General features: G+C 36.4%; 1 long non-coding RNA gene across 1 annotated transcript in view; it reads right to left on the bottom strand.

Moving 5' to 3' along the window:
- Positions 1–668: 668 nt before the first annotated feature.
- Positions 669–18,721, bottom strand: part of LOC116184815 (uncharacterized) — a 35,359-nt gene continuing 17,306 nt past the window's right edge. Inside the window, exon 3 of the long non-coding RNA XR_004149494.2 lies at positions 669–684. This is a non-coding gene — a long non-coding RNA (uncharacterized LOC116184815). The remainder of the gene's footprint in view (positions 685–18,721) is intronic.

The following is an 18,721-nucleotide window of genomic DNA, read 5'->3' on the forward strand; positions in this document are numbered from 1 at the left end:
AACCTGTCAGCAACCTTTTATTACAGTCAGATAAAAATCATGCAACCCAAAATATCTCATTTAGCCTAAAAAATCAACTTATTAGTAGAATTCCTTAAAAAAAGGAATTATATCCCTGACACAATTACTCGTGCAGTAAATAGGGCTCACTGTTTTTTGATTAGATTCTGATATGTTTATTGTTGCACTGCAGAGAGGCCACATGTTTAGTGCTATGGTATCTGTGCCAAGTAAATCATCGAGAACCAGTTTCTATTAATCTTACATATCTTATTGCACAGGAGTTAGATGATTTGCTCTCCTGATTAAGTTGAGAGAATGGCAGTTTTCTAGAAGCATGAACTCACTTGTTTCATGTGTATTATTTTCTTCAAAGCTGTGCAGTGCAGTCTCCAAAGGAAGCTCTTCTAATTGAAAATGTTTCCGTAACTCTTTAACACTAAGCTATCTTCCAACTAATGATCAGGTTCCAAATAAATATGCCAAATACTTATGGTATTATTTATGTGCTATACAGAAGCTCATCATTGACTTATGAATTGTAAATATTTATAAGTGGCTCATATTAAAGTAGTTGTCAACTGCAGCTACAGTACTTCACCTTCTGTCACTCCCAGGTATCAAGGGGGCTGATTCAATCACTCTCTTGTCAGACTACCTTTCTTCTCCTGAATACCCAATTCCCTAAACACAACAAAATATAAATGAATGAAAAGTGCTAATGATGCATCATTACCAAGAGGTATCAAGTTTTTTAAGGTCCTTTGCTGACTAAATTTTAAATTAGCACAATTATTCAGAGCATTCCCCAAGGCATCATTCATTATGCTTAGCCACTGAGTTGAGGGGCACTGCAAACGAAATATATATTACTGTCCATGGCATACTGTCTGTCTGCCTTCCTGGAGTAGCTGTGTATTGAAAAATATGCACATATGCATGTATTTTGGAACTGATCATATATCTGCATTTCGGTTGCTGCTGTTACCTACAGTATATTTATTTGCCTAAAGATCCTGAATAACAAGGACATGCACTTTGAGATTGAGATTAAGATTTTTTTTTCAAAATGTTGTTTCATCTGCTTCCTAACACAGCAATTTTAATTTCCAGTGAAATACAAAGACTGCTGAAGCCAGGAGCTAAAATGTCTCTGATACTGTCTAAGCCCTCCAGAAGCCTACAATACACAGTGGATTATATTTTCCTTTGGTTTTGTCATTGGCAAACAGGTCAGAGTGGTTACTATGCTGCTAAATTTGTTGGGCAGCCTGGACATCATATCTTTTAGAAGTCCCAATAGCAATGACCTGTGTCACACCTACCATGTATGAAAAATCTTTTTTTTTTTTTTTTTCAGGCACTAAATGAAGAGTCCAAAGCCCTTGTTCATGGAGATATTTAACAGTTCACTGAAGAAAAAGAAAGGTAACTTTGCCATGACAGACCTTTCTTGGATTGTCCAAAAAGCAGATCAATTTAATACATGCAGCAATAGGCATGGTGCTGTTCCTTGTAAAACACTAGCTGTATTTTTCACAATAGCAAAACATCTAGTCCTTATACCCATGTTATAGCTTAATACAAAAAGAGGAAAAATGTGGCTGCGTGCATGAAACATGGGTTCACCAAACCACACAGTCGAGAGCTCTCCCAGTAAGATGCAGTGCCCATTTATCTTCATGCAGATGAAAATCGGCATATTCGTAAAGGAAAATTATTTCTATATGAATCTAGCTGTAAAGTCCTGAGTTGTTTTTTTAACCCAATGACATCACCACACACAAGTTGGGCCCCACAGCACAGATGTGCTTTCATGTGCAGTGATATCACTTTCACTAAAACACTAAAGGCATGACTTTCAAGCAGTTTTAAAATTCAGATCAGTTCTGCTCATATTTAATCCAGACATGTTGGTTTAACACCAAGCCAAGCCAGACCTTTTAATGTTCAGTGGCCATGATATAAAATTCTTCACTGTGTTGCACCAATAAATTCAGAAGTGCAGTGCAATTTGCTATAGTCACAGAGACTTTTGTGAAATTTAAGCAAGGGTGGAAAGCAACCCTTCATTTTGTGCTTTACCGCAGCACTTCAGCTCTTTGGAAAACATTTTTTTACCCCCAAGAAACAACTAACTGTGTGGACAGAATAGTTTACTGCTGCTTGTTTTGGTCATGTTGAGACTATATTAAAGGTAGGCTGTAAACCACCATCGGACTCTTCCTAAGTTAGGAACTTAGGCATTATTTGGGAGTTTAAAACAAACAATGGAAAGAAAGTGCCACTTGACACTGACAGCAAGTATCTCTGTTCATTTTGCATTGTCAATAGCTCCAGTGGTAGCACTATTCTTTTGACAGCTAAAAGCAGATGTGTGGGTTAAGTATGGGAGCAATTCAAATGTCCATAGTAAACTGCAGGGGGGCAGAGAGAGCTCAGAGAGCAGCAGCTTTAAAGTAATTGACTAATACAGTAAGGATATTAAAGTCATTTAGTGCCAAAAGGGAACACACTGATCCTTGACCCTGAGCCACTTTGGAGTAATCTAGTATTCAATCCAGCGTGTAATGACTGCCAGGCCTGTCAATCCTCCGGGCTCTCCAGTCAAATGCCTGTGGCTACTATTGGCTTATGGTAAAAGGACAAAAATGCAAGGAAATGCCTCTCAATCAGGCTATGATGTGATAATGTTATTGCTCCAATGTATTCTATATTGTCCCTGCATAGTTTAATCTGTTGAGATCCATGTCAAAAATTGCCCTTGTTCCCCAGAGGTCTTTACTCAACCTTTTAGTAATACAAGTGGATTTGAAAGGAAAGGGGTAACTCACTTGATGAATGGTTTCCAGTTAATATAAAAAATAAGAGGTCAACTGTGGCTTAAAGGCTAACTATGGAACGTATAAATTAGAATAAGCATGCTAGTAATCTGATTAATAAGCCTTGCTCTTCATTTACCCCAGTGGGTAAAATATTTTCCAATAAATAATATTGACACAGAAATTTATTTACAAGAATGACATAATTCCTATAAAGTTTACATGTAGAGAGGACTTTTGGCTGGGAAGCAATAAGAACAAAAGGCTTCCTTGCTTTTGTCACTTCTTGTCCTTAAAACTTGTGCAACTACTGGGAATCTCTTTTTTTAAATTAGGCACCTCACATTTGAAAAATATAATTATTGCTACAGGCTGAGTAGTCCACTTGAGCTTGAAAGGAGGAAATTGCCATTTTTTGTTATTTTGATTTTGCTAATTAAAACAGGGAAAACTGACCCACATAGATTCTCGAAAGTTAAAAAGTCAAAATGGGATGATAATTATGCAAATTTCTATGCATTGCTATAAAAATTATCTTTATGTTTCATTATATGGTCTCCACTTTTCCCTGACCCCACTTTCCATGTGGTGTACATAAACTTTGGGAAGGATGAAGCTCTAGTGATAGTGATGCTTCCAGTATTTTAAAGAACCATGAGGTTACATAACAGGCATTTTCCCTAATTTGATTCTCCATGATTCCACAAAGCTCTCCACAGGGATGACACAATAAAGGAAAAAAGAGAAAACCTCTCCTGAGAAATATCTTGCTTATAACTTTGAAATAACTTCAGTGTCAAAACCAAATGACTTTCTCCAAAATTCTGCCTGTCCTCTCTCAGTTCAGTGCCCCAAAGTCATTATTCAGTGTAAGGTTCTATTTATAAACCCATTTTCCAGCCTGTAGATACTTTTTACACTTGAAAAATTATGGTTTTGTGGACAGTTTTAGAGGATGAATCAGAGAAAGAGGAAAGTTGTCCTTTTGTGCTCAGTGAATTCCCTTGCCATGAGGGTAGAAGCACACGCAATGCAGACTGTGATCCCATCAGGCGATGGCTGGCTGTGCTCCAGCTGAACTCTTCACAAGCAGTTTTATCACAACCTGGTGTTTTCACAGGGAAAAAAAAAAAAACAACAACAAAAACCCCAAACACTACAGAATCCCTACAAGCAAGCTAACCTGAAGCAGGATATGACAAGTGTTGTGTTATTGCCCTGTAACCGAGCAATTAGCCAGTGCCATGTAAATGGCAGAGCTTGGCAAAGAAGGCTCTTTGCAGGAGCAAGTTCTTTCTGCTCCAGAAATTCTTGACATGGGGATGACAGACCAAAAGCTATTCACCTCCACCCATGTCCTCTCTGAGAACTCACATCACTTTCCCTTCTAGACCATGGTGACTCTCTCCCTCTTAAGGGATGGTACTCAAATCATCATAGGAACCTATGCAATCTGGGGTAAATTCAGCTGGGTAATTTAAATTAATTATGATCTTTTGGACCTCCAAAAGGAGGGTGCAACATGAATCCACATGGATTTTTTTTTCCATTTGAGCAGTGCAAGTGATGTCTCAGCAGCACCTACCTGCTGGTGTGGAAGATCTGCTCCCTTTGCCATGTTTAATGAGGAAATCAAGGCATCAACAATCAGTTTCATGGCTCCTACCTTCTTTTGCCTTCCAAAAGATCTGTGTGTGGTTTCAAAATGAAAGTGTAGGAAACTAATTTAAAAAAAAAAGTGAAGTCTTGTGAATGGAGAAGGAAGCACTTAGAAAAAATGCCAAGGACCTTTGCTTCAGCATTCACAGGGTAGCCAGGTATGAAACTCTTTTTGGGGAGAACTCTGTTCTTTGGGCATTTTCACTGGTAACTCATCATCACACCTGGAAGGTGTTGGTCTTTTGAGCAATGATATTTCTTGATGTATGCTTTTAAATTACAAAAAGAGGGTGCAAATTTAAAAAATGCAAGAAAATTCCTGCTGTTCCATAACCTACTTGAAGCCAGAAATGCCTTAAAGCTAATAGGTCAGGCATTTCTGAAAAGCCCACAAACAATTTCAAAAGGTATCTCAGTTCTAATACATTTTCCTTTGTTTCTATTGTACTTATTTAAATTTCAGACTTTAAATGCAAGTCTAAAACTCCCCTGACCCATAAGGGTCTGGATGTTTTTTGAGTGAATCTATAGTCATACCCCCTGCTGTCTCTCTTTTGTTAAATTAATGTCGTTTTGCAGGCTGTGGAGAGAAAACTTGTTTTACGCTCCACTTTTACGAACATTTGAAACCATTAAAGCCATTTTTAAAACAAATTTTAAGATTATCTTTTTAAAACAAGGTTTCAGTAACAGACACACAGACACAGACACACATGGATGCATGCATGCATGCATTCCACTTTTATGACTTTGGAATAAAAATGCAAATGAATTTATTAGCTTAAGCATGGCACCAAATAGAAATTTATGCACATACATTTAAAAACAGATCCCTTGAAAAAAATGCAGTTGCAACCTATTAATTTTCTTTTTTGACAGTTTTTAAAATTCCCCTAAAAAAATGAAACAGCATGAATACTGTCAATATATCACAACAGCCACATTAGGTTTTGTGATATACATCATAATATAAAGAGCACTATTAGAGCACAACCTGGGAACCATTAAATCATTCTAAATCACTGTTACATTCCATTAGTGTCAATGGTGAAACCACATAATAGGCTTTATTACAAACTTCACCTTGGTAGGCCATTGTCTCTAATAACCACTTCTCTATGATGTGGTATCATACCCAGAAATCCAGGGAGATAATAAAGGCTCCCTTATTTCTTTTTTATTGGATGGGTAAAGTTAAATTTAGCTGTAAGTAAAAAAAAAAAAAAAAATCTTGGGGCTTTGTTCACTAACTGTGAGTTGCTACTATTTGGACAAAAAAAAAATTAGGCAGACTTGGGAGAACAGTTTGAAATAAATTTAAATCCTGGTGAATGCTTGAGGCCAAGGTAAGATAGGCAGTCCTGCAATTAGTATGTCATTTTTGAAATGCAGCTTAGTGCATTTATGCCCCTCTTTACACTTTTGTTCAGATCCAAAGCACTGATTACAGAAACATTATAGGAATGAAATCTCTATTCTCATCTCTCCAATCCTATATAAGCAGTATCCATTAAAAAATTGAGAAAAGGAAAGAGAGAAAAAGAAAGAGAAAAAGAATGAAAGAAAAAGAAGAAAGAAAGACAGAAATGAAAGAAAGAAAGAAAGAAAGAAAGAAAGAAAGAAAGAAAGAAAGAAAGAAAGAAAGAAAGAAAGAAAGAAAGAAAGAAAGAGAAAATGCTTTTGGGGAAAGAGCAGTGCACACAATTAGGCATCGTTTTTTCCATCTTGCAGGCCTAAACCTGACTCACCATAACACACGTGATGACCCAGATCAACTGAACAGACTGTAGTGTGGCCATTCAGGGTTAGCACAAAGAGCCTCCCTGAGTGGGGAGCTGAGGATATTCAGTGCTACCTGGATGTGAGTCTGTAGACAGATACAGAGGTATCCTGCCCCTCTGAAGCTCATTAGACTTTGATTTTAACTGGAACAAGGGCTACAACCTCAAGTTTTGAAACTTTTTTGACACAGGAGCCCTGTATTTCCTGTAAAAACATGGATGAATTTTGATAAATTAATGTCTCTATCATCACAGCTTTTCACCTAGTCATCTTGCAAAAACTGACTTGTGACTTCAGTTTAAACAACACTGCAATCCCCCACCATCATTATTCAGTTATTGGAGTGTCTGAAAACATTTCTTATAGTGATGCCTAATGTATAGTGCCTGTCTTTATAATTCTTTCATGTGAGTTCACTACAAGAGTTGGAGTAACTGGGAGGTAGATGTGAAGAGACAGGTGAGTACCCCAGCCTTGTACTGCAGCGGAGCTAATGAACTGTATCCTCTTGTCCACCTGACTGATTTCTAGGGCCTGATGGCATTTTATCCTTAAATTTTCCTGTAGGGGCTGATTAGGGATGGTTGCAAATAAGAACTGGTCCTTAAATTATAAAAAGTAAAAGTCAAAGGTTTTTACAAGGTTGAAAGTCCTTTCTGATTGGACAAATTGTTATCAAAAAGAAAATATACCTTCTCAAATTTAGTAACACACAATAAGATGAAATAAAAAAATAATCAGTGATATCTTCTCTTAACTCCATAAAATAAAAAACTTTGTTTTTTTATTCCACCTATTCTAAAATTAAATAATTCCTCTGAGGAAATCTTCCACTATCCATTTTTTCATTCCTTTTCTTTCCTGAATCCTCGGTTTTTCTGCATCTCTCTGAAATATTCCAGTTTTAAAACAATGACCCTGTTCCACATTCTCTGGTATGTCCCTTATATTTGTGGCAATTTTGCACTTACCTTTTTTCTTCTAAATGGCAATTTTATGTAGCAGCTCAAAGAGATTGCAAGTCTTTTGCATGTACCAGGAACAACAGTCAAGGTTGGTGTTGTCTTTCCTTACATTCATTTCTTTAAAACTTCAGTTCACTACTTTCAACATTAATTTTAACTTCCACTGATCAGAATAATATCTTGCTATGTATGAAACACTGTTTTAGAAGTACAAATCTGGTTTCTTCATCTACACAGTATGAATTTACCAATCTCCCAGGCAACCTGTACTGCCAGATATAGAAATCCCATATCTCCAGTATCTAAGATCTGAAGTCAGAATGTAAAACTCACTCTGAACTTGGAATATCCCCAAAGGTGGCCAGATCAGTCACTGGAAATAAAGGAAAAACTGTAGGAGAAAGGGGAGGACTGTAAAAGGATGAAAAGGTATGTCAAGGGAGATAAAAATGACAATAATTCTGGATGGCGTATAATGATTAATTACAGATTTACTAATAAACCATAGGGACTGGGCTTGCACTTATTTACTTCATTTAGGGTAAGCTGAGACCAAGGTAACATTCTTCAGCTGTGGTTGAAGTCAGATGTGGTTCAAGAAGGACAGAAAAGTGGGGAGAGGAAGTGAAAGATGCCAGCAGATGAGAGAGCTGGGAATGCATCTTGTCTTTTGGATATTTTTATCAAAGTCTAAGCCTCCTTCAGTACTGCTAGCTTATAGTTTATCATGGCAGACACCAACCCTGTTTTCAAGGTCAGCTGTGCATATCCTGCCCCTCTTACTCTTGTTTCTCATAACTTGAAAAATGCTAATTCGATGTCTAAAGAAAAACATAAGAAAGGGTTAACAAGACACAAGACACTCATGTGAGCAAAAATGAATAAAAATTAAAAATATGGGAAGCAAAATTTTGCCTAACAGACTGTAGCGGCTTAGAAGAAGGAATAAATGAACCTTGTTTAAATTTGGCCACATTTGAATAAAGCATTTAACTAAAATATCACCTTTGACCTTGTTTTCTATTTCTAATGTGTATTGTAACTTTTTTTTTAATATACTATTGTTTAAAATGCCACTGATGTTGACAAAGATCTGGACAATTTCTGATGCTGTATAACTTTAGCTCCTCCTTGAGCTTCTCAATTTTTTTATCCCAGCTTTCCTTTCCATCTTTTTTGGGGGGGTGGAAACTAATACATCTAGGAGTAAAATATTTAGAAAGTCTTATTCTGGGATGTATGCAACATATGAAGCCAATAAAGGGTAATAGTGGCAGTGTGTTTAGTCTTGGCTTTAATATTCTTGTGATGTTAACTTGGGACCTGAGGCAACTTTCCCCTCTTGAGAAGTGTCAAAATAGTTCATGTATTGGTATAAAACATAACAGCAATTCATTGCTAATTTTAAGAGATGCCTCAATACTTTAGATAATTAACAGGAGCAGCAGCTATACCTTGTTACCATGTACAACATCCAATTTAAACATCATATCTGAACAAGAAGCCAAATAACATGAGGAGTTTTAATTTTCTACATTCTATTTATTTTCTCCTGATGCTGTGATACAAAATGGTCCCTCAGATGGTTTCTTTCATTACAGGCATTAAATGGTGGAGGGATGGACAGATTTTCCCTCTCTAGGTTAGCTCACAGCCCACTTCCTTCTCCCCTCCCTGCCTTTCCTCCAAAATGTTGCCACTGACATGTGTGTATGACACTGAAATATTTGTCCCCACTCAGTATGCAGAGGTAGTAAAGAATGATAACAAAACATCTGCAAGGTGTCTGTGCTTCCAGACAGGACTCTGCAGATGCTGAGTATTTCATGTTATTGCACCTACTGACAAAATACTTATCCTCTGACTGAGCAAAATAAGCATTTATTAGTATCTTTATACCTATGATCTTCTGGTTTTTATGCAATTTGTGATGCAAAAAATAAAGCCTGTGGTTTAAATAAATACACCTTTACTTCTCTCATAATTTCTATTTTTTTTCTGCTGAATTACAGTGTTGCTCAGAGAACAGTCTGTAGTCTGTGGACAAGTCTTTAATATAAGTTAAAATTATTCTCAAATGTGATTTAAGTCAGCAAAATAGGCTGGACTAAAATCGATCCAGAACGGAATGAGAACACAATAAAACTATTTGTATCCTTTTTCTGGCTAACCATTGAGCCATCAGAGCTGACGATCCTTGCTTCTGCTCTTTATTTGCAGTTGCTAAAAAAACCCCATCACCTGCTCTCTGTTCTGTATCAAGTATGCTGGCCTGGCAGACTAAAAGGAATTTTTAAAAAAGCAAGTGTTTCTTCAGGAATTAGTCCATGATGCTATGCCCATACAATGCAGCCCAGGAAAAGAAGCAGTAAGATATTAATGATGGATCTTTTTACAGAAATATTTGAGAGCTTGGCGTATTATAAAAAATATGCAAGCATTTGGTGCTTCATGGTTTAAAATGCCCTGAAGCAAATTGTAAGCCATCAGCATCTAGGAAGATCAGAACTTTCCGTTTTTGTTTTGATTAATCAAATATATTATGAAATCTTTGCTATGTCTTATTTTTCAGAAAGTCTATTTTTGATATTAATATGTCTCTGCAGATTAGATACAGATTAGATACAGGTCAGTTGTTTAATGAAAATAATTCTCTTATCTTTTTCCTCTTGTACAAAATATTATGTTTTTTAAAATAAAAACCATCAGATAAATATTTAAACATAGATTTTCTTCATGTGGGTGTCTTTTCCAAGCCTTTTTACAAATGAGGCACTTTGAAATGTAGGACCTTTAATATTCTCTAACTTCTGAAACAATCACCAGAGGCCTGTAGACTGCTTCCTAGGAAGAGACAGCCAGTTGTATTTCATTCAGCATCTTTATGGCTGTGTGTCAGAAGCCTGAGTGTTAAACCATGAGTCTCATCCTATTAACCCAGTAATATAACCTTGAGCTATCCAGACTTGCAGATAACAACAGTACCTCTAACATGTATATCAGTCGGGGTGTGAGCTTTTTATCACATAAAATTAATGTTTAAAAATACCTGCATTAAACAGACAAGTATGCATATTTTGATTCAAAAAGATCTAGAGTAAATTTTCTAGCATTAGAATAGTAACATCAGTTATTCTACCAGTGTATTAAGGATCTGTAGGAAATTATATCATAATCCTCTTTCAGCCATTTGGAAAGGCTAATGAACTTTTTTTTAATTTCTCCAAACTGGGGGAAATGGATGTTTTAATGTTATAACTATGCATATCAAAAAGAACTATCAAAATGAGAGGCCCCAAGTACATTTCTGGTGTCTTCTGTTCATGAGGGCTCAATAACTTATTTTTTTAAACCAAAGCGTTTCTTTACAAATGACAGTTTAGATAAAAATGGTCATTCAAGACTTAATATTTTTAGTTGAAGAAGGTCACAGCTTTCCAACTCAGAAAACCAATTGCCTCTAAAACTGCAATCTTTTCCAAGCAAACTGGTAAAGCTCCTTTGCACAGAGAGCAGAGGTCCAATCCTGTGAGCTGCTGAGCAGGCTGTGCTGGTTGCACCTTTCAGGATCAAGTCCATAATGCATAAGCAACCAGCTACTCTGATACCAGTGACCTTAAACATTGTGGTCCACAGGGTCAATGATCCATAAACTAAGACAGATTTACGGCACACAAGTGACAGTAGTGGTTTAAGAATAATAAGTAAAGAAGTTGTGTCAGCCTTCACTTTGACTCTTCATGCTCACAATGCATACTTTAAGGCCTGGGTTTACCTATGAACTTCATGTTCTGCTTTTTTCCTTGGAGACCTCTTCTGTTTATTTGTAAAACTTCACACAAAGTAATAAATTTTGCTGAGTAAACAGTCAGTACTTTGGTAACAAGAATAATTGTATTGACAAGTTTAGAAAATCACTACTGCACTCCCTGCTGTGTGAATATTCATAAGAGGTACATTAGGACATACATGTGGTCTGAGCTGCGTGCAGTGCCCCATAGCTGGGCATGCAGAGATCAGCGACCCAGGGAGAGCAGTTGTATGCCCCTGATTCCTGGTCTGCAAGCCTGGCATGTGGCCCAGAAAGCACTAGACATACTGCTTTCCTACTGTGATACATTCATTTGAATGTCCTGCATCTTAAAAGCTCCTTTATTTTATTTGATGTTTTATTTGATTTTAACTTTTTTTTTTTTTTAATTCTTCCCAGCAGCCATTTTCATTGCCTTTTGTTGGGCAGGGAGCTTCCTAGGCAAACGGATATTTTTTGTCCGAGGGGGGGAATTGGGGGGTCCACTTGATCACATAGGAGTATTCAAGAGGGCATTCACATCTGGAGCAATCTGGTCACCTCTAATGCAAAGCTTGAATTCAGCAGCATTTCTCTGTTGGCACTTCCTGCCTCTCTGGGCTCACTCCTACTGACTGCTGAGAGCCCAGATGTGGGTTTAGGAGGGGGAGCTGCTCAATGCAAAATATGTTTGGCCTCTTCCATAATCCATTCCCCTTAGTGCCAGCCTGCTTTTTTGCTTCCCAATGCATAAATACTGCACATGCATGCACACACATGCAGTGTCATATAAATGAGTGAATAGCCTGGAGGTAAATGACTGATCTTAGAGCATTTTTAAGTTATTGTTAATAGTTTCCAGTGTACACATTGTAAACCTGTGCTTATGCAGTCAACAAATGTACAAAGACATATTCCTTCTCTGTGCTCTGAAAGAAAAGCAGATAATTTTGTGACAGAGTTGGCAGGCAGATAAACAGTCACAGTTTAAAAATACATAGGATGATTAATAGAGTTTCAGAAATGAACCATAGTTTATCTTGTTAATTCTTACTGTGTCTGAGTAGTGATGAAAGAAACAGTGCCAGAACTCAAGGATATGATGAATAAGAAAGAGCAAAATGACAACCAAAGGCCCTGGTGACCAGAAAACAAGCTACAGTTTGTCCCCCAGAGAGAGGCAGTGATGGGTTGAACTTGCCATTAGAGGGAAGATTAAGTGTCCTTGGTTCCTCAGTTAGTTAATTATACACTCAAATCTTCCCAGTATATCACATAAGCCAGGCATTTTGCTTTTGAATATCTGTATGCTGACTACTTGGATTGCTTATTGGTTATTTCTCTTGACAACTCAAACCTGAACATTAAATCCCATTGGCAACAACTATCTGTCAAGAGCAAAAAAAAAAAATAAGATTTGTGTATTTAGTTTTCATTATAGAAGTGCTTGTAGTTGAAAAAATATGTACCTGTCAAGTTTTCGACATCTCGCTGGGGATGCAAGCAATGCTGTTGTGATTTCAAAACCTGGCTGACAAATTCACGTTCCAGTAGTAAAGACAAATCAAGAGGTTTTTTTTCTCTTTTTTTTTTTCCTTTTTTTTCTCTTTTTGCTTTTTTCACCGCTTTGACAGTCATACATAACAATTTGAGACCTAAGTGGCACTTTGATGCACTATTCCATTATTAAGTGGTATAGTCACTATAGAATAGATGACGGGCCTGTACTCAAGGCATTGTGAATTAAACAGCTTTCAACAATAGGGGAAATTGAATGGCCTACAGAATTCTGAAACATAAAAAAATAATGATTAAAAATGTGTTTCAGAATCAGCAAGGCATATAATTTTAAATAATGTCAGGTACTGAAATTCAAACTGAAGAAAACAAAGTATGTTTTAGAAGAATCTTTAAAGTTCAGAGGAAACATGAAATAATTAGCAAACATCACTAAACCCACAATTATGAATTTTAAATACGGCTCCTTGATGACTCTTAGAAAATTAACATGACATAAAAAAGTCCTACCTAAAATTTAACATGTGAAGACATAAAGCCTTTTCTCCTCTGACTTTACTTTGATAGTATATTAATTGACTAGTTTTGTACTGGCATTTCCTTGTGTCTAAAGGTAAAGTTTTAAACTAAAGAAACATTGACTTAAAGTACTTAAATTAATTCTTTTGTCAATAACTATACAGCTAATCAATACGCCTAGAATTAAACAACAGTTTTTGGCCAGAAGGCATGCTAATCCCTGGTCTCTTTTTGTTGCAATTCATTAATCATTCAGACCTTCCCAATTAAGATTTCCCTGTCTGAATTGGAAAGTTTGAGACACCAAACATCCCACCATGACAAATCGACTAAAGAAACTTAAACTAAGGTTTCCAAAAATTACTTTTTTCCTGGGAAAATAAAAATTCAAAAGCTGTATTGATAACAATTCATGCTATGTTTTCAGATAATAAAATGTAAGTAGATATTTTTTCCTATTAAGATAAAAACCAAAACTGTAATACTTGTTATACCCCAGAGCATAATTGGTCATATATTATCTTTTGTTTTTAAGATTATTAAAGGCTGAAAAATTACTTTTCAAACATTGATCCAGTGAGATTACTGTTAAAAAAAATACACCAAGCAATAAAAATTCTATTAATACACAATGTTCCTAAAATATTTGCTACAATACTTATCTTTCTGCAGTCCTGAAAACTATATCAAACTGATCTGTATCTCTGAATGGGATGTGGATTGCAATTTCAGTGCTTAGTACTCCAAATAATTTTTTTTTCCTTAGTCTGCACTAGAAAGAAAAAATTGAATTATTCATTTATCCTTTTCAATTGATAATCCTCCAAAGCATGTAAAGTCACATTAGGAATAAAGTCACAATAGGAAAGTGTTCTTTGCAAGATGGCATAGGATATGACTCATATCTGCAAACAAAGGCCCCCAAAACCAAAGAAAACACCCAAACTTCCCAATTTGGGTATGATAGCTTAAAAGATAAAGGTGATTTGAGTGAGTTACTGAAAAATATTTCATCAATATACTACTTTTACATTCTGAGGCACTAAGAGAGAAAAGAAGAAATGTAATTATGAGAAATAAAATAAGGATTTTCTTAGTTACAATCCCTGGCCTTTCACTGATTGCAGTAAATTATAAATTATGCAGTCAATGTAGGCCAACAAAAGAAGACATCTTCAAATCTCAGTCAAAGGTAATTACTTAAGTCGGCTGAATGTTCCCTTTTCATAGAGTGTGATCTCTCTTTGACAGCTCACACTGACAGATGACCTTCTCAGCGACGTTCTTATCCTTCGGATCATGAGCAGTGTGCCTCTCTCCCTGAATATCTCTATATATTTGTGACACTAAGCTTTCAAATACAGCTATTGACAAATCAGAACATCAGTCTAAGTGCTGGTCTTCCTATCACTCACAATAAAGTAGCTATCACTTGTGGTGTTGTAGAGCAAGCACATCTCTGAAAAATGAGTTCTCACCAAGTGCTAATTTGACACAGCTCGCTTGCCTTCCCATAATTGCTCTGTCATTGTCAGTTGGCAGTTCGGGCTCATTCCTGGAAGCTGTGCCGTACAATTGGATACAATTACTCCCATTTACCACCACTATTATGCCACTGATGTTGCCCAGTTCGCATATTGACATGCCTCATTAAACCTGGATGCAGGCCATTAATGAACATTGTTAGCATTTCTCTTAAACTTTTTGCCTCTAATAAACAGTCAGTGTTCCATGAAGGAGCACTGCCATCCTTGTGATATGATATTTATTATCTTATGGGGGAAGGGGACTCTGCAAATGGAAACTATCCAGATGCTGTGAGAGAGATGTATGGTTAGATAGTGGAGAATAGCCCTGACCAGGAGGACCTTTTCTATCAGGGGCATCCTGCCATTAACCAAGTGACCTCCCCTACCCAAGAGAAGACAGGAAGGATAAACACGATAACCTCGGGGCGGCCCAGTCGCTGTGGGTTTTCAAGGTTGCCCCAGCTCCTGTGGCTCCCCTCAGCCCCCTCCTACCCCCAGGTGGTGCTGCGGGATGCAGCAAAGAGCATTTTGCCCTGGGTCCTCAATCCATTATGTCCAGCTACTCCGATGTGCATTTTTATTCAGAGATAATTATGTGTTGATCAGAGAAGTCAGCGGCTGTCACCCATATGGCAGGCACACCTGCAGTGTGACATAGGTGGTAACGATGGCATGCTCTTGAGCTGTCATGACAGGGACAGGGACTTTATTATGTATATGTCACCATTTCTCTTAGGAAAATTATCCTTTTCCGCACAATGACAATAATGAATCTTACAACACTTCCATAAACCCTGTTTCTAGGCCCTTTCCTTGACCTTCATTAAAACTCTGCCTAGCAAATTCACTGCTCTATGAACAAAATGCAAACTTTCTCAGAAAATGCAACTGAGCTTTTGGAGTTTCTTTTTAACCACATTTCATGAAGAGGCTGCTTGGACAGCCAGTGGCCCTGAAGAGCAGATCACGCTCCTTTGAGGCCAATGACAATGCTTCGAAAGTCTAGGAAAAGGACTAACTAACTTTTAAGTGCTAGAAATCTTTCTGGGACTTAGACAGTCTTGCACTCAAACCAAGTCTATAGGAGAAATTTTTTATCTGTGAGTGATATAAATAACCCTTCTGTTCAACAGAGTAGAATATTTTCAATTAGAAGAGACCTACAATGATCATCTAGTTCAACTGCCTGACCACTTCAGGGATGGAAAAAAGTTAAAGCATATTACCAAGTTCATTGTCCAAATGCCTCTTAAATATTGATGGGCTTGGGACATCCACCACCTCACTGGGAAGCCTATTCCAGTGTAATGTAACATAATATAGAATTTTGCTATCCTTGAATTATTCTCCCTCTCTTCTTTGCTTTCTTTTCTTCATTCTTCACATATTTCCTTCTGCTGTTTGGTTCATGGCACAACAGAAAGTCTCTGTGGAACTGAAACCCAAAAAGAACACATGGAAAGGCATTTTGTATCCAGGGAGAAGGAAGAAAAGGGAAAGAGAAGCAAGATTTTGCTATTTATCTCAGGCATCTGCAGAAGTTGTATCTAAGTATCAAAAGGAAAAACTGAAAAACTCCCATAATAACGTCTATTATTTAGGTGGATTCTTTTTTACTGCAGACCATTCTAATTTCAGTATTCTCAGTTAAAAATTAAAGATTGAGGTAATAGAAAAAAGGTAAAGAAAACTAACGTTGTCACTGTCTTTTTAAAGATAACATTTTTACTTTAAAAGCTTCAAATCTTTGAATATGCCATTTTAGTTGACATTTTTCAACTTAGGGTTGTCTTTATATAGATGCATGTTTGAGAGTACAAGTGTGTAATATGCCTGCTTGCTGTGGTTGTGCCTAACATTTTTCCCATTTTGATATATACAAATCTACTTTCTGCAATATTCTTTCAATAGCAGCAGAGTACTTCAGAGTAGAAGTAATTTCTTATATGTGTATGCTGTCTATCTGTCTAGAGAGAATTAAAGGACCAGGGAATTTAGCTTGAAATTTACATTTTAACTTTAAATTACTTTAGCAAAAGTTGCTAGCAGAAAAAAGTGTAAAATTTGGGACAGTTGCAAACTTGTGAACTTTCTTAGTCTGTTTTAAATGTAAATATTATACTGTTGAATGTGCTTGTGGGACATGTATATGAATTCTGCAATAACAAGCCCTTTGGTTCCACTGTGGTCTAAATAACGATGTAGAATGCAGAAGTATATCAAAAGTGTCTAAAAACTTTAACTGAATAACCCAATTTTATAGTTAGTAGCTTACTTTTTTTGTTCACATTGATTTGAATTATTTTCTCTATAATTACCTCAAATTACTTTGACAAATGTTAAGCCTAGGATATGAATTTAAAGTTCTCAGCTGTATTTCTAAGGCATTATAATTTTTTTTAATCAGTTACACTATTACAATTGCCACAATTACAAATAATAATAATATGATGGTGTTATATTTGAAAATGGAAATATACAATACCTCAGAAACCATTAAAGTCTTTCACTCCCTGTTCACATCCTGGTCAGTATCTGGAAAGGCTATAGAAATATTGCACTTCATTGGAGACACACAAATGAATATACCAGCCAATTGAAAATTCACTAAAATGAATAATTACCAGAGCTGAAACTGCTCAGGTTACAAAATGTTCTGAGAAACAAAAAAGGACTTCTTAAACAAGAGTGGCCAAATTTCCATTTATACCCAGAAACAGCATCACAAATAGCCTAGTGGTATCTACCTGTGCCATATAGATCAATATATATGTATCACTGTCAAATGAATATATAGAGGGTTTGCAGATCAGGTTAAGGTGATACTAAAGCTTCTTGAGTATCTTATGGATGCAATATTAAAAATAGGCAGTTAAGCAATAATACAAAAAACCATTTTTTGTCTTTTTTTTGAGGTGGGAGTAGAATATTTGCTATCTGGAAGGTAGAGATTCTACCACTGGTGTTTTATCAATCTATTTGATTCAATTCTGCCTTTTCTGAATCTGGTCACTCTTCAGTCTTCATGAGAGGAAAAACCCCACAATTATCTATCATGGACTAGAACATCACACAGGAATCAGAGAACACCATGATCTCCAAAAAGAGATCTCAAGGCAAAATCTACAGTGAGATAAGATTGAATGATGAAAAAAATTAAATATTGTATTTTTCTTCTTTTCCTATCTGAACATGATTGCATGATATGACAAGAACCATATGAGTCACAGGGTCATATCCTGCACGTGGAAGAGCATGACACAAGTAATACAAGAGTACTTCTACTTTCACTGTGAACCACAGTGTCTCCCTCCTGAGCACATATGAACTGAGCAAAAAAATATCTGAATACCTCAAAACTTCTGAGCATAAAAAAGAGTAAAATCCATCGAAGAAACCATTACCTTTGGTAAAACTGCCTTTGATTCCTGAAATGATAAGTAATTTCTGGAGGTTCTCCACAGTAAATCTGAACAAAAAACTGTTGGATGTACATTTTGATTGAATGATGTTCTATGACAATAGCAGGATGACTTTGTCTAAATAGCTGATGAAGTTTTATATTTATCATCTAATACACATCTATTCATTAAGTTGCAGAGAATGAACCTGACAACAAAAGTAAATGAGCCAAGGCTTTTTTTTTAAACTATTGTCATATTATGTATCTCACATTATTGTCTCACATAATTTTTGGGGGTTTTTAAAAAGTTACTCTGGCATCAGTGGCAGCTCCAAACAGTCTAGTATTACAGAGTAAGGTGACTAAAAGTGAGATTAAGGTTTAAGGAAATACAGCCTATAAATAAGCAATTATTGACCTGAGAGGAAGTATAGAAAAAAATTTTTTTTAAAATAAAAACATGCTGCAACTAAGTTTTCTGGTGTCAGAGTGAACAGGCTAGCATAGGCTATTGTGCTATTGAGATACTTCTGGTACAAATCAACCTGAGAAATGAAAAGCCATCAGGAACTATATGCATGGTCTTTCAGATTCTTTCTGTTGTTTAGTCCACACGGGTAGTTTCTTGTTTCTTTCCTGGAAAAAGTCTGTTCAGGGACAGCAATACTCCTAACTAATGTGTTGCACACTTCACAAGGAACTTCTAAATCCGACAAGAGGAAGGCTGGGATGAA

This window comes from Lonchura striata, chromosome 5 (assembly GCF_046129695.1).
Source record: "Lonchura striata isolate bLonStr1 chromosome 5, bLonStr1.mat, whole genome shotgun sequence".
NCBI lineage: Eukaryota > Metazoa > Chordata > Aves > Passeriformes > Estrildidae > Lonchura > Lonchura striata.